The sequence below is a fragment of the Epinephelus lanceolatus genome, chromosome 15, assembly GCF_041903045.1.
Source record: "Epinephelus lanceolatus isolate andai-2023 chromosome 15, ASM4190304v1, whole genome shotgun sequence".
NCBI classification, from domain to species: domain Eukaryota; kingdom Metazoa; phylum Chordata; class Actinopteri; order Perciformes; family Serranidae; genus Epinephelus; species Epinephelus lanceolatus.
In genome coordinates, this window is record NC_135748.1 from 18,578,593 (window position 1) to 18,593,503 (window position 14,911).

A 14,911-nucleotide genomic window follows, 5' to 3' on the forward strand; every position below is an offset into this window, starting at 1 on the left:
TGCATGACCTGAAGGCTACCATAGGTGGGACGGACGGCATTCAGTTGGTTGTGATCTGCAACCTCACTGCTAGGTGCCACTAAATCCTACTGGTCTTTTATAAGAGTACTCCACCAGATAACATTGCACTTCTCGAACACTGTTACACTCAACATGGACAGTTTAAAACAAAAACTATCAAAATCAAAGCAGCAGAACCAGAGATTGTTGTTTTATTCTACACATTCTTCTTCTTTGTCAAAATTAAAGCTATTCAATGAAGGCTGGGAAACGCTCTTTGACTTAGAACTTTTTGGGTATGTTCGAATGGATGGCGGCCGATATACAATAGAACGTTTGCATACAGAAAGCATTTATTTCAGGTCTATTATTAAAAACATTTTCAGTAATTGCAGAATTGTAATTGTCACCCATATCTTTTAAATATATACCAAACCAAGGCCAACTGTGGACGCATTAGTGAAACAAATCAATCATCCTCGTGTTCTATGATAGAGCGCCAACTATTGAGCTTCTTGGCAACTGCAGGCCAAATTTTTCCGCACGTGTTATACCCTAATGATAAGACACAATATGACGCTGTGACTTCTCCTCTTTTTAACCATCTTGGTCAAAAATGGTAGTTAAAGATTTCCGCACACTTCCATCTATGCAGTGTTCCACCCTATTACTGAGCTTTCGGTCTATTTGACCTTCATCAGAACAAACATCTGATGAATGTATGCTCTGATGGACGTCAACTAGACTGAAAGCTCAGCAATAAAGTGAAACACTGCATAGGTGTAAGTGTGCGGAAATCTTTTTCCTACCACTTTGGACTTATTGATGTTTCCAGCATCTTGCCAAGACCAAGCTGGGTGGAGCGGTGGTTGTTCTGCAACCATATTGGTCAAAAGAGGGCACCAACATTAACCACAATGCAACTTGACCGTCAACAGTTCGATTGGAGATTTGCCTGTGTTATATTGGTAGTCGGGTGGGAATCACCAGAGGCTCCACAATACGATATTATCACCATACTTAAGGCATGTTACAATATTACTGTGATTTTAAATGTGTTGCAATATGCTGAGTATTGCAATAAAATATATTTCAATATATCGTGATTTCTTTTTTTGAACTGCAAATTTTGTCCCCAAAGGAAAACTTTGTCAACATCAGTTTTATCTAGATAAAATTTTCAGTCTGTTCATCTAATTTCAATGATTTTTATTGCAGCAAAATGTATCTAGTGGACTCTTATTTGCAATCTAAATAACTGATATAATTTTAAAAAAAATCAAAACTTATCCAACGTATCCATTTGACAATAAGATATTGCCATACAAAAATATCACAGGACTATGCTGTATTGATTTTTCCCCCACCGGTCATTAGTAGCAGGTAATGTGGCCTCAATCTGCTATTTTTTATGATTTGATGTATCTGACATTATTAAACAAATACATACAAGGTCATACATATATTGCACCAAATTCATATCAACTTAAAATGCAGAGGATAACACAGTAAAGTTAAATTAATAACTTTTTCTATTGTGGTCCTTGCTTCAAGAAGATGAGGAGCAGCCTAAAGAGCTCACTTCTTTACATCTTCAGACACCCAGGGTTTTTATATTATCAAACTTTTCAAACGTTTTTTTTAGCCCTAACTAACACTGCTTCATTTTCAAATTACATCAACTGAGGCAATTTATTAAGTTTTGTACAGCCATCTCTGAATCCACAAATATGTAGTAATGCTCCCTAAGACCTGTAAAAAGGCATCAAAGCATTGGCATCTATATTTTAGGTTACTGTTTTATGAACCGCAGCCGCTCTTCTGTCTCTTCCCTATCAATCATTTTCTAACACCAGCCTCGTGTTTGCCAAAACCTCAATTTGATTTTCAAATAAAACTTTCCACAATTCCAATTTTCTGGACAACACCCATAACCTCAAGCCATGCGTGTGCATCCCATTCACTTAGACACACCAGCGTCGCACAAATAAATCTCTCGTAGGCAGACAAAACTCAATTTATTCCGGTGATGCTTCAGGAAATGTTGCGCCAGATGTTGTGCAGACGGGGAAAAAAATAGCTTACATACCATAACAAGGCAGTGGCACACAGTGGAGAGGGACTTGAATATTTATACAGGAAAAGTGTAATTTATTTTTAATTACGGAGCTGCATATTAACCCCATGCAGAGCTGTAGCAAGCTGTCCTTAATTGCCCCATTTCCTCTAACACAGAAGTGTGGCGTGTGTTTGAGAGAGAGGGGGTGTGTGTGTCTGTAAGGGAGAGGTAGAAGATCTGTCAATATGAGCTTCTGTTACTCCCCTTCAAACGCACGCTTATGAATCTGATATCAGATCATGCCTGAGACATCACAGACCAAACAACACCTAGTGATGTCTCATCTGTTTAGTGTACGTCCTAAAATATTTAAGGAGAGGACAAGAATTTGCAGCACTGCCTGAATGTAACTTTAAGATTTGTCACTTTTGTCACCTCAAAATTATGAACTTCCTCTTCCTGCTTCTTATATAAATTTTTTTTGGAGAATGTGATGACATGAGCAGCAAAGTCTTACGGGAGATTTTCCATATGGCTTTTTTTCTGTCAACATTTAAGGTGTGGAGGGAAGGAAAAGGACACGTCAGTTGACCATATGCAGCCGGATGAAGCCTTGTAGGGCTGAACCGAATGTCATTTTTCTTTTCAAAATCTTTTTTTTTTCTTTTTTAACATTCAAAGCTTCTATTGAAGTTTTCAAATGAAGCTTTGAATGTCTTTTGTAATATTTGACATCATCATCACCCCCCCAAAAAAATGAAATAAAATTCTCAAACAAAATCCTCAATTTGAAAAAAATCATTCATCGAATAAAATTAGTTAGTTTTTTTATTAAATCAACTTTCTTAATGAATAAATGGAATTTAAGGTGCTGCTAGATCACCCTGTTAATAGGGGTGCATGCCTTCTTTTGTGTGAGATAAGCAAAGTTTTTTGAAAAATGAATTTTGGAAATGATTGCATCTTTTTTTCCAATAAATTTGGACTTTCAACACTCTGGAGTTATTGGAAATATTTGGATAATACAAGGCGATCACAAAATCCTACGCAGCTGCCACTGGAATGTAGAATAATTCTGATATAATATAATATAATTATGGCCAAATCTTTTTCTGCAACTGTGCAGAGAAGGTTTAAACAGAATGAAAAGACTTGCAAAGAAAAAAAAAAGCTGTACAGCATTCACATGTTAATTCAGAATTTGAATGTCCACATTATGAATGAAGCTTCAAACTATTCGGTACAGCCTTACGCTGGCTGTCTGTACATCGCCTTCCAGCAGAGCATCATGCCGTCCACCCCAAAGCAAACATCCAAGCGTAAAAACACCTGATTTACAGCGACTGGCAAGGTGGTGGCACCAATCACCACCACAGAGGAAACATCTGCCCCGAAGCACAACATACTTTAGTCCTTAATCCACAGCAGATGTCTAATATGTTATTACATTTTTCATCATGGCACAGGAGGAGATTTTTCATCTGGTTTTCTGCAGAGTAAGTGTTTTCACACCAAACGTAGCTCATTTAGAAATTAGCTAACTGTAGACTTTGTCAGCCGTCAGATTGCTGTGCTCCCACCTTCCGACAAAGTCACTTGTATTGGTTGTGCGGTCCTAACTAAAACACAAACCGGCAGGAATCCGATTGGTGGATTTACCTCATGTCTGTTTCAATGCAAGAAAATTACTGTGATGAGTCGTTTGTCTGTTTTAAACAAGCCCCACCAATCTACATTCACATCAGTCACCTACATCTGCACACTAGTCTCCAGGGAATCCACGTGCACAGCGTTATTTATCACAGGCCTTCAGGAGTACCAGACTTCCTTACTTCAGCATAAAATCTAAATAATCAAAGCACAGAAAAGGTGTCGTTTAAGAGTACATGTAGCCGTACAAGTATCAGCTGTTACTGTTCAACACAGACATAAGTTGCCCAAATCTTTCACACCGCGGCCAGAAAGTCTCCTGAGCCTTGCGTACCGATCCTTGTTTTCCTCAGCTGGGCCCCAGCTGGTGCCTCGTTCTGTGGTCAGGTTTTGGCTGACCCATATCCCCCAGCTATAGTCCATGCCAGCCCACAGTGAGGACAGTATGTGCACAATGCAGAGAGAGCATAATGAGCCCCCTACCTGACACCATGACACCAGATGAAGGTACATGCTTGTCTCTTCGGTGGAGACTAAAAGTTCTGCTTTGGCAGCAGGAACGCAGCAAATCACTTCCAGACTGAGTGAAGACCTTCCATACATCATAGCGTTCAGATCCTGATGCTCAGAGACAGGTGTTTATGTGTACGCATGTATGTGCTTGTGTGTAAATACGTTTCTGTGTGTGTGTACACACTTCCCTGTGAGCAGTGAGAGGTATTTGTGTGTTAACAGATTAGAGCAACATCCAGTTTGGAAGGTTCCGAGCTTTTTCTGCCAGCTCCACTGACGCACAGCACCCACCAGAAGAAGCATGGGTGGTCATACGTGACGCAGCAGCGCATGGCACAGTGTGTGTCAGCTTGACATTCCCCCGCACTGAGGTGGCCTTGGTCACATGGATGTCGGGAAGATGACAATGCCAGCTCACCATTCTCAGACGCCAGGCACTTCAAACAACTGTCACTTTCTTGAATTATGCAGCTGTATTAAGGACGTTATGTCAAGTCTGCATGGTCACTGGGGCAAGGCCACACAAAACACACGAAGGGGTGAAACAAGCTCACGAAGGAATGTGACACCCAAGGTCTAAACACTTCCTGAGATTAATGAAACAGCTACTGTGACAGTGTAACTGCAAAAACTGGAAAAAGGGACAGTTCACCCCAAAATCAAAACAGTGTTGGAGATGTTGGCCATAGAGATGTCTGCCTTCTCTTGAATATCACTGAACTCTGTGGAACTTGGCTTAAGGTGCCAAAAAACATTTGAAAAACTTGACAGCAATGTCACTTCTTAGAAATCTTGTTAGTGCAGATAATTCACAGACATTATTGTGAGCAGTTTCATGTAGGAACTATTTTATTTTTACCAAACTACACCCGCCAACCGCACAGAGGAAGTGTGCTTCACTGATGGACGGGAGGTTCGTGTTTGTGACAGTGCAAGATGAAAACATCAATGACATGCTCATCAGCTGAGCTGTAACCAGTTTGGGTTGTATGGTGAAGTATAACACAGTAGTAGTTACTTTTCAAAAGAGTAATGCATTACTTTGCTTAAATTACTCCCTGTAGGAAGTAATTTCTTACACTACTTGTTACATCTCTTTTGCATTACTCAACAACATAGCCTGAGATGCACTGCAAGACTTACATATGCCCACATATCAGCACAAATAAGAATCAGGAGAATCAAGATGGCAGTTGGCTATAACTGCCTCAAAATAAAATTATATTAAAAAAAATAAAAGGTTTGGCTCTTCTAAGACTGCATAGTACAAATCTTAATTGCAACAAAATAATATATCAATAGGCCTAAATAAAACAAGAGACTAGCCTTCCTAACAATAAAATATGAGAACAGGAAAAGGACACAATTAAATGATGTATTAAGGGTAATCAAAGGGCCAAACACACTTCAACAAGCTCACCTGAGTCGCTCGGTCACCAAAACAATAGCTTTAGAGTAGACGAGTCAATTTGACGTGTTCATCACTAAAACAGTGGTTATACTTCATGAGGAGGTGATCGACAAATTGTTTTTCCTAGAAGAGCATCTCCACAGGCGCACTGGACAGCGTGCAGGTTTGATTATTTTTTTCTATCCACCCATTAAGCATATAATTGAAGAACATGTGTAACGCTATAAAGGATGTAGGACAAAGGACTGTTTGATTAGTAACTGTAGTGTGATTACTAAATTTAGAACAGTACTGGTTACATTACTGCGTTACTGGCAAATATAATGTGATAACAGCATATTACAGCCAAATCTGCCTGCCTGTCTTAGCTAGCTCAGTAGTGGTGAATGAGCTAGCAGTAACTGCACGCTTCCTTCTGTGCAGTGATCCGCTTCATCAGGAAGAAAAAAGTTCCTTCATGAAACTTCTCAGAACAAGGTCTGTGGATTATCTTGTGTAAGCGGGTCATGATTTCTGGAAAGAGACTTTTCTGTTGAATTTTTCTTATGTATTTATTGAAGTACCACAGGCCAAGTGCCACCTAGTTCTGTTATGTGCAAGAAAAGCCGGACAACTCTATAGACGACATCTCAAACACTTGGCAACTCAAACCAAAGCAATCTAGCAGTGTTTTCACTGATGCTGGAATTTGTAACATCTATGCAATACCTTGAAAAATAAAAATATTTGACACCATTTTTGATACCACAGGGAAAACCTGACATTGAAGGCCTTTTTTAAATTTAAATATAAATATAACATGGCTATAACATGACAACGATGACTTTTCTTTTCTTGGTGAGTAGCAGAGAAAAGCTGAATGACTGTAATAAGCATTAACAATAATGTCACACATTCTAAAAGTAATAAAGTTCAAGTAAAAAACAAAACAAAATTGTGCTGCAGAAGCCTCTATGCAACCAGAGTGAAGGTGACAAGTGACAAGAAGACAGCACTGCGCATGAATGAGAGGAGGGGGGCTATGGGGGCACTGCAGCTGTGTGTGTGTGTCAACTCCCTGTCGAGAAAGTACTATTGATACCGCAGAAAATGAGCATTAACAGTTTCAAATGTTCAGAGTCAATATGTATTAATAAACTCTACAATTTATTCAGGACTGAAAAATAGCACCACAGGTAGAGGAAAAATGTACATATTTGATTTTGAGGTGAACTGTCCCTTTAAATCACAGTTCCCACAGGTGAATATAAAATAGCAAAATTGTTTGTGTGAGTCTTTTGTCATCTTTTTCTACACTGACACACATCTTTCACAAAGACTGTCACAGAGATGCGGCACCAAAAAAAAAAAAAAAAAAGAAGCTACTCCACATCTGCAATGCACATCCTTCACTTGCATCTGCTCTTTCTAGACAGGAGGACACTGCAACTTCCTCGTCTGAGACCACAAACCAGGTCACATGACAACAGTGGAAGCAGCTACATCCGGTTGTCTGTGTGTGTGTCTCCACCACTCTGCAGTGCAACCCCCCGCAAACAGTCTGCACTCAGAGAATAGACAACAAAGATGACCCTTGTCAGCTTCCTATTTACACCCATTTCCTCTTCTACTTTTATTCAGTTCTACTTTCCACACTGGGGCCTTTTTTTCAGCACTGACACAACAAGAAAGTGAAACTAACAGATGTTGGGAGAGTAAATGTGGAACAGCATTAAATTATATTACACCTGTGATGTAGACCAGCAAATAAATCAACACTAATCACTATTAACTAACTAAATATTATCCCTGCCCTCGATATTTTATACAACTTGACTTCAATGCTTTGCAGAGTAGACCTCAAATACATCCTGTGTACAGACCGCTGACAAAAGACAATGGGGCTCATAACAACACAGGAGAGCCTTCTGCTTTTAACTCAGTTCATCAACACTGATGTAAACTAAAACCCGTTTGATGTCAACGTGTTCTCCAAAAACAGGAAACTGGCCAACAGACAGACTGACCACAACCTAGATAAGATAAAACCCGCCTCAAGTGTCAGGTCTGCCTGTAACTGCCGAGACACACAGACACACTTTGCTGCGAGGAAATCCTTCTAACGATCTGCGTCCCAGAATCAAAGCATTTCTAATAAAAGTCAAGTGTGACAGCAGACATGTGGCTGAACTCAAGCAAATTAGGGGAAGGATTTGACACCAGATGAGAGATGAGAGAACTAGAGGGGATGAGAAAGCTACGCAGTGTGCAAAGAGTTGTGCTGAGCGGAGTGGTAGTGAGACAGATCACTACATATGTTCCCCACATATGTAGGACTGTGAGTGGGGGTGTGAGCTCAACTGAAGTGTGTATGAGCCATGCGTACTGTGTATGTGTGTGCATGTGTGTGCATGGGAGGAGCTGTCAGGGCCTGATAGAGTGTCTTTACATGACAAGCAGCTGCTGAGGTCTGGGATGCGCGCTGGGCAAAGTGGAAAATAATGAACGGAGAACCGCTGCCAAACACAACAGAATTCATCTTTATTTGCCAACTGCTGCATGGCCCTGTGTGTGGACAGCTCCAGCCTGCCACTGCCACGCCCTCTATTCCCCAAACACACACACAATAAGGTAGGGCCACAGCTGTACATGGTGGAGCGTCATCTTGTTTGTTATGCATGTATGTAACAAATCTTAAGCACTGTGTGTCTCTGCATACTATTTTTTGATATCAGAAGATGTACCCTGACAGAGTTAGCCTTAACACAAGGTCAAACTTTATCAAGCCCATCTTTTAAACCTTAATCAAAGCGAATCTCTCTTTTCCAGATGCTGATATGATCACAAGACTCTGCAACTTCACAAATCTTAGGGTTTCACCTCCTCAAGGCCTCAAATAAAGCAACCAAAGAGATTAAAATTTAAATTCATGTTTTCTTTTGGCTCTGAGGCTATTTGCAAGTTAACTTGGCTTATGAGGCCCTAACAGAAAGGGCTGGCCAGGCAGGCTCATTGAGGGGTCAATAAATAAAAGGAAAAATATGGAAGGCTTTCAACAGAAGGGGGAGAGCGAGAGTGACAGAGGTTAGTGGCTGTTTCCGAGGAGCGTCCTGTTCTGTCTGTCTCTACGTGACAACGACAGGAATGTTGAGGTCCCAGCTGCTGTGGCTTGTTGGCTTTTAATAAGACACATCATGCAGCATTCATCGTGCGGCCCCCAAAAGGAGAGGCCACAGTGTCCTAACAATGTGTCCAAACTAACAGCTCTGTTGCACGTCATCCCCTGTTCTATTCTCTTTCTTTCTACTTTGAAGGATTTTAATAAAATTCCAAGCACAATAATTCAAACAGAGAGAGGCCCACCTTAGTCATCTGGCACTAGATAAACTATGCACACACACACACTCACACGACATGTGGTTGAATGTAAGCACACACACACAGTGAGAGGAACCAAGAGAGGGTCAGACAAAATGCGCCTCTCAGTGCCCACACCCAGTGGTTGGACTTCCTGAGGGGGCTGCTGTTGGGTTTTGTCCCCGTCTGGCCATTCATGGCTTGGGGATGGGAGGAAGGGAGCCAGTGGTAACTGCATGAACTGTGCATGTGTATGTGTTTGAGTGGTGAGAATCGGATGAGAAGGGGGGGTAGGCGGAGGTTGAGGATTAGGGAATTAGAACTCCAAAGCGAGGGAGAAGGGGGGAGCGGGCTGCGCCTTTTGTTGGTTTTTCCTCAGCCGCCCCCGCCATCCCTTCGGCCCTTTTCTGCCGGGGTTCTGCCTGTAGGCTGCAGCTGCGGCCTGCCACCCTGTGCCCTGCATCTCAATGAGCCACGGGCCGCCCGCTCCAGAGGAGAGGGGGCTCCCTGATGCTGGGGTCACCACTGAGCCCCAGCAACCACAAACTCCGCCCCACACCAGCCGCTGCTCTGAGCCGCACAGCTCTGAGCTGGGCTTCTCGTGCTGCCCGGGCACCCGTCTGCCCATTTGCCCCTCTTGCTGTGACCATATAAGGCAGCACCAGGCTCACATGCCATCCTAAACTGTCCAGGAGTTTGGGCTCTTACATTTTCCCCCCTTTTTCTTTATGTCTTCTTGACATCCCCCTCCTCTGCAAACCTCTTTTGTTCGCCCCCCTCTCTCCCATGCAGCTGGATGGGGGACTCCATTGCCAGGGCTTTGGCAGCAGCACCAACAGGTTGCGGGGAAGGGCCACCCTGGCCTCCAATGTAGCCCTCTCTGTCTCGTCCCCTTATCCCTCTCTCTTTCTCTCTGTCACTGCGGTTGCCGCTGCTACCCCAACAGGAAAAAAAAAAGCAAGGGGGATGGTGGTGGTGGTGGTGGGGGGTGCGATGGAGGCTGCCCCTCTTTCTCACGCTCGTAAGAAAGCCCTCACTTCTTCTCCGTGGTGAGTGACACCTGCTGATTACCATAGAGACACTGTGGGAAGTTCCCCCCTGCCACACTGGGGCTGAGATTTGCCCCCTCTCCCTGGGTAAACAAGCAGTCCATGGATTAGTTAACTGGGTTACTGCATGGCAAACAAATAAACACACATTATTTCGAGCAAATTAGTGCCAATGAACTCTCAATGGCCAGTGTGAGATCAAACACCCTCAAACAAGGGATCAGAGGATCTAGTTTTTCTGACAGGTCATCTCCAGCTGTGGAAAACTGTCAAGTCCAACTTCCTTCTCATAGTATGATGAACCTTCCTATATGGCCTCCGAATAACTTGTAAGATATATTCTAGTAACACAATAAGCTGATGTGGAGAATATGTGGACATATTAGAGCATACAGTCAACTCTTAGTCTGCAGACAGCTGAGCATCCCCTTCATCTCTCTGTCTCCCTTACCCTCCCTAAACTGGAGAGAGGTGCCAGTGATGTGATTGATGTTGGAGACTGGGAGCTTTTCGCTGGTCCATAGCCGCTTCCGCCATGGGTCTGAGTTGTCAGCAGGGTCATTATCCTAGCAACAGGATGGTGGGGCTGTGGGTGAGGAGTGTGCGCTGGAAGTGGGAAAGGGGGGGGGGGCAAGAGTGAGTGAGCTGGTGGGTTGGACAGAGGCAGAGAGAAAAGAGGGGAGTTAATAGCAACCAGAAGAGGAGGAGGAGAGTAACAGAGACGGAGTCTCTGCCACAGTTGTGGCGAGCAGGCGGACTCTGCACAGCAAAGTAAGCACGCAGCGGGCTTGCCGTGAGAGGAGGCGAGCGGTGGAGGTGCCACCTCCCTCAGCCTCCTGGTTCCCCCCACCATGCCAGCCAGCCTGTCTGCCGACAGCTGCACCCCAGTAATTTACTTCTCTCCACCACATTTAGCAGGAAGACTGCTTCCCATTACCCAGAGCAGGGGGTCCGCATTGGCGGCCAGACACCCGGCCAGTGCGCTGGCTTCCCGGGGTGACACCCTCTGCTGCTGGACTCTGCCTACAGGGACCCCATTCCTAGATCAGCCTGGCACTTCAACTTCAACTGCTGGTGATCAGCTGGGTAGTGTCTGAATATTAAATCACCAAAGTGGGAGTTTTCTGTTGCACAGTTGTGTGAGAAAAAAATTAGAAAGAAATGCTATGTCTTCTTTGTTGTTATATATCTAGTTTCAGTCACACCACTAAATTACCTGTCATCTCAGAATTATTACTCACCGCTCTCGCCCAACAAAATCCCTTTATCTCTCAGCATCTATGGTTTGTTTTGCACACACACTGACCTTTCACAATTGTTCACTGGTTAAAAAAAACATTGCAGGGAACCCCAGACTGACCTTTCTGTTCCTAATTCTGAAGAAAAATGTGTGAATTATACATCTGCAAGGAACATTAAATATATTTTTCACCAAGTTTATATCTTTTTATAACAACTTGTAAAGTGTGTTTCAATTGAGAATTGCTGTATAAATGCTCAAAATCATTCCTCTGCTATAATCTGCAAATGCTGATTAAACCTTGGCTGAACAGTTGTATTACAGAAATCTTTCTTTAGTTTGTATTTCACAACAAATGAAGACAGATTTGATTATGTATTTAACATTATAACTGTCTATATAATGCAATCACATCACTAAAATTATGTAGCAAAACACTGAGTAACTTTGTTTATGATTAAAGTAACTTTATTACCGTCACATATCATCCACAAGCTCCCAGATAAAAAGCATTTTGGGATCCACTTAAAAAGAATTTAGTACGTTTATGGCACTCGAGACGTGTGTTTGTTTTGCATAAAAGCCTCTCAACATAGGTGAAAATATCAGCAAATTGGATGAGCTATTGCTCCAGCTCTGCAGTACATAATGTGTGTGTTTGTGTGTGTGCTGCAGCAGCAGTGTGTGGCCCATGACAGCCATAATGAGGGGATGTGTAGGAGCCTGGGCGAGCCCAGCAGCAGAGCTGGCAGCAAGTCAAAGTCCTGAGACAGTCAGCATTGCAGCATCATGAGACATTCTTAATCAGGTGGGCCTGCTCCTTTGAAGAGCATTTAACTGTGCAGGAAACACCACATTGCCTTTCTGAGATCACTAACACAAAGAGAGAGAGCTAAAACAAATGTGGAAAATGCTGGCTGAATTGTTGGACGCCTGTTCACCAGATGCACGAGGAGCAGATATTCAAAAGATGAAAAAATGTTTCATCTACACTGACTACAATGTCTGGTGTTTCAAAAAACTAATGCACGCTCTCCTCCTCTCTCTCCCCCGCTTTCATTCCCACTTGGTGTCTCATGCACTTTCCTGGACCACCAACAAGGTCTCGCTTGGAGGAGCAGCTCATGGGTGTCCTTCAGCCGCATGACCAGCAAAGGAGCCAATCAGCTGATGAGCTCCAAACCAAACCGCGAGAGGGTCTCTGTGGCATGTCGCACACAACATCCATCCACTCTCCTGAGGCCGCCTGGGTCACTGAGCAATGTTCTGGGAACATCACAAAGACGCTGCTCAACTTCTGTCTCTCTCTCTGTGCCTGCCCCTTTATGTTTCCCTCGCTATCTCTACTGGTGTGCCCCTCTGCCTTTCCTCCCACTCTCTCCCCACCCCTCCTCTCATGAGCCGGAGCCAGCTGAGCGTGCTACCCAAATCCAACAGTTGTTGCGGCCTTCGTTAGCCTAACGAAGGGGCCGGCTCTTTATACTTGTCAGGGAGCAAATGAGTCAAACAAACAAGGGCCAGGGAAGAGGGGAGGACAAGCGAGCGCTGTTCTGTTGAGCTTCACTGGGTTCTTGGCCGCAGCACTTCCCTGGAAACTAGGGAACCCACAATCTGCCTCTTTGATGTCTGATGATGCTCTGGCTTTGATGGAAACTTTGGAAAAACACACTTGCAAAAAGAAATAACATGCTGCTCGGTCTCTGTGGCCACTAGAGGCCGTAGGCACATTCAAAGTGTGTGGGTGCACTCTGTGAAGGATCTAAAAGGGAAGTACCATTTGGGGACGCATAACAACTGGTTATGATAGTAACAACAAAGTTACAGTGTTTTTGCAAGCCTGTACTTGCGATGCGGTCTGTGCATAAGGGCACTGGGTAATGTCCTGCTGGCAGTGTAACTTCTGAATAAATATGCTTCACACTGTCCATACACTCACTCACACATTTGCATATGCATGTCCAGACGTAAGTACACACTACGCCCGTCCTACTCGGCTGCTTTGTCTTGCATTCCAAAACTGTCCTTTCAAAACAGACGACCAAGATAACAGTCACAACAACACGTCCCGGGCAGTGTCCACAATCCAGACACATTACTGCAGTGCAAGGCTTAAGGAGAAAGTATGAAGGTGTGTCCTTCAGAATGAGATCATTTCACTGAGCGCAGCAGCCTGTCTGGAACAAATGTACAGAGCACTCCAAGGCTGAGAATCTGCTGCTCTAATGACAGATTAGCTCTACTGGGGGGTTTACAGGGAACTGAGGCACAATTGCAGCTTGCTCTACTTTCATCCAGGAGTCTCCACACAGTTTACACGTGCATGCCGAACATGACTAATCAGACAGGAATCAACAAGTGAGAGTGAGTGACGTGGATGTGTTCAGGTGACCTGCCAGAGCTGCTGTGCTCTGTGCCATGTGACTAGGCCACCATGAAATCCGTTCATCATGTTAGCACCATTAAAGGGACATTACTGGAGGAAATGGCCGCACTTTAACTCTACCTGCTTTTGTTAAGTCCAGTGCGAATTTGGTGCTGGACCGCGTTCACGGAACACACACAAAATGTTGATGGAAATATGGAGGGCTATCTTTTGTAAAACATTAAATTGGTGTTTTGAGTGCACACATGGGAGTAATGAGCATGCTGAACGCACTTGGAAGCGGTATAAGCCATTTATTATTACGCCCACATGGAGATGTGAGTCACTTGGGTGGCGCCACCACACACAAAAAAAAGCTCCACTCAAGGTGCAACACGGGATGATAGTGGTTGAGTGGGGGCTGCCTGGCTGAGGTGATGGACAGCAAGACAGGGCTACTGCAGGTTCACCTTCTGTGCGGTGGCTCTGGGGCAACGACTGCATGACAGTGACGCGACACGAAAAGCCTTCCTGTCAAGGAGGCAGGTGGACGCCCTCCAATCAAAACACAGAGGCTCTGGGTGACATTTCACAGGGCACAGCTGCTGGGCTGCGACAGCATGCCAACTCACTATTCCTGAAGGGTGTTTGTTTAGTGTGTGTATGTGTGTGTGTGTGCAACAACTAGAAGGGTGTCACTGCTGTGTGTATGAGTACACTGCGGCCACACAACCTGACTGTTTTTCTACCAGTCACTATTTGACTAATCTTATAGTTATATTTTACTGGCTCTCTGTCAGAATCTTCCGGCCTTATCAGCACTGCCGAAGGAGTGGAGAAATTGACCTGTGCCAGTTTTGCGGCACATATAATATACAGAGAAAGAAATAAACACCAGAAATAACTGAGTACACAAATTCACTGGTTGAATGACACTTCAGCCCAAATATTTGACTGTCATGCCTAACTGAAATAATTCTGCATGTTCACTTCCAAAGAAAGGATGTTCCTGTTCTTGTTTTTTGCCTAAAGAGAGACACAACAACACACTTTGTCCCTACAGCCTCTGATATGTTTCGGAAATCTAATCAATTACATAAATTAGATTTAATGATTTTTATGAAGAGCTGTAGAAAATCTAAGATTGTGGTTTAGATAAAACTTAACATTTTCTTTTAACTATTTCCAAACTTTACAGAGTTGTCTCTACTGAACAGAAGCTCTCCAAATGAAACCTTAATAGCACCCAAACGGTTTATCCTCTCACTCACTGGAAGGACCAGGGCGTGTC

General features: G+C 43.6%; 1 protein-coding gene across 2 annotated transcripts in view; it reads right to left on the bottom strand.

Moving 5' to 3' along the window:
• akt1 (v-akt murine thymoma viral oncogene homolog 1) overlaps positions 1 to 14,911 on the bottom strand; it is a 39,635-nt gene that overhangs the window by 18,126 nt on the left and 6,598 nt on the right. The window lies entirely within an intron of this gene.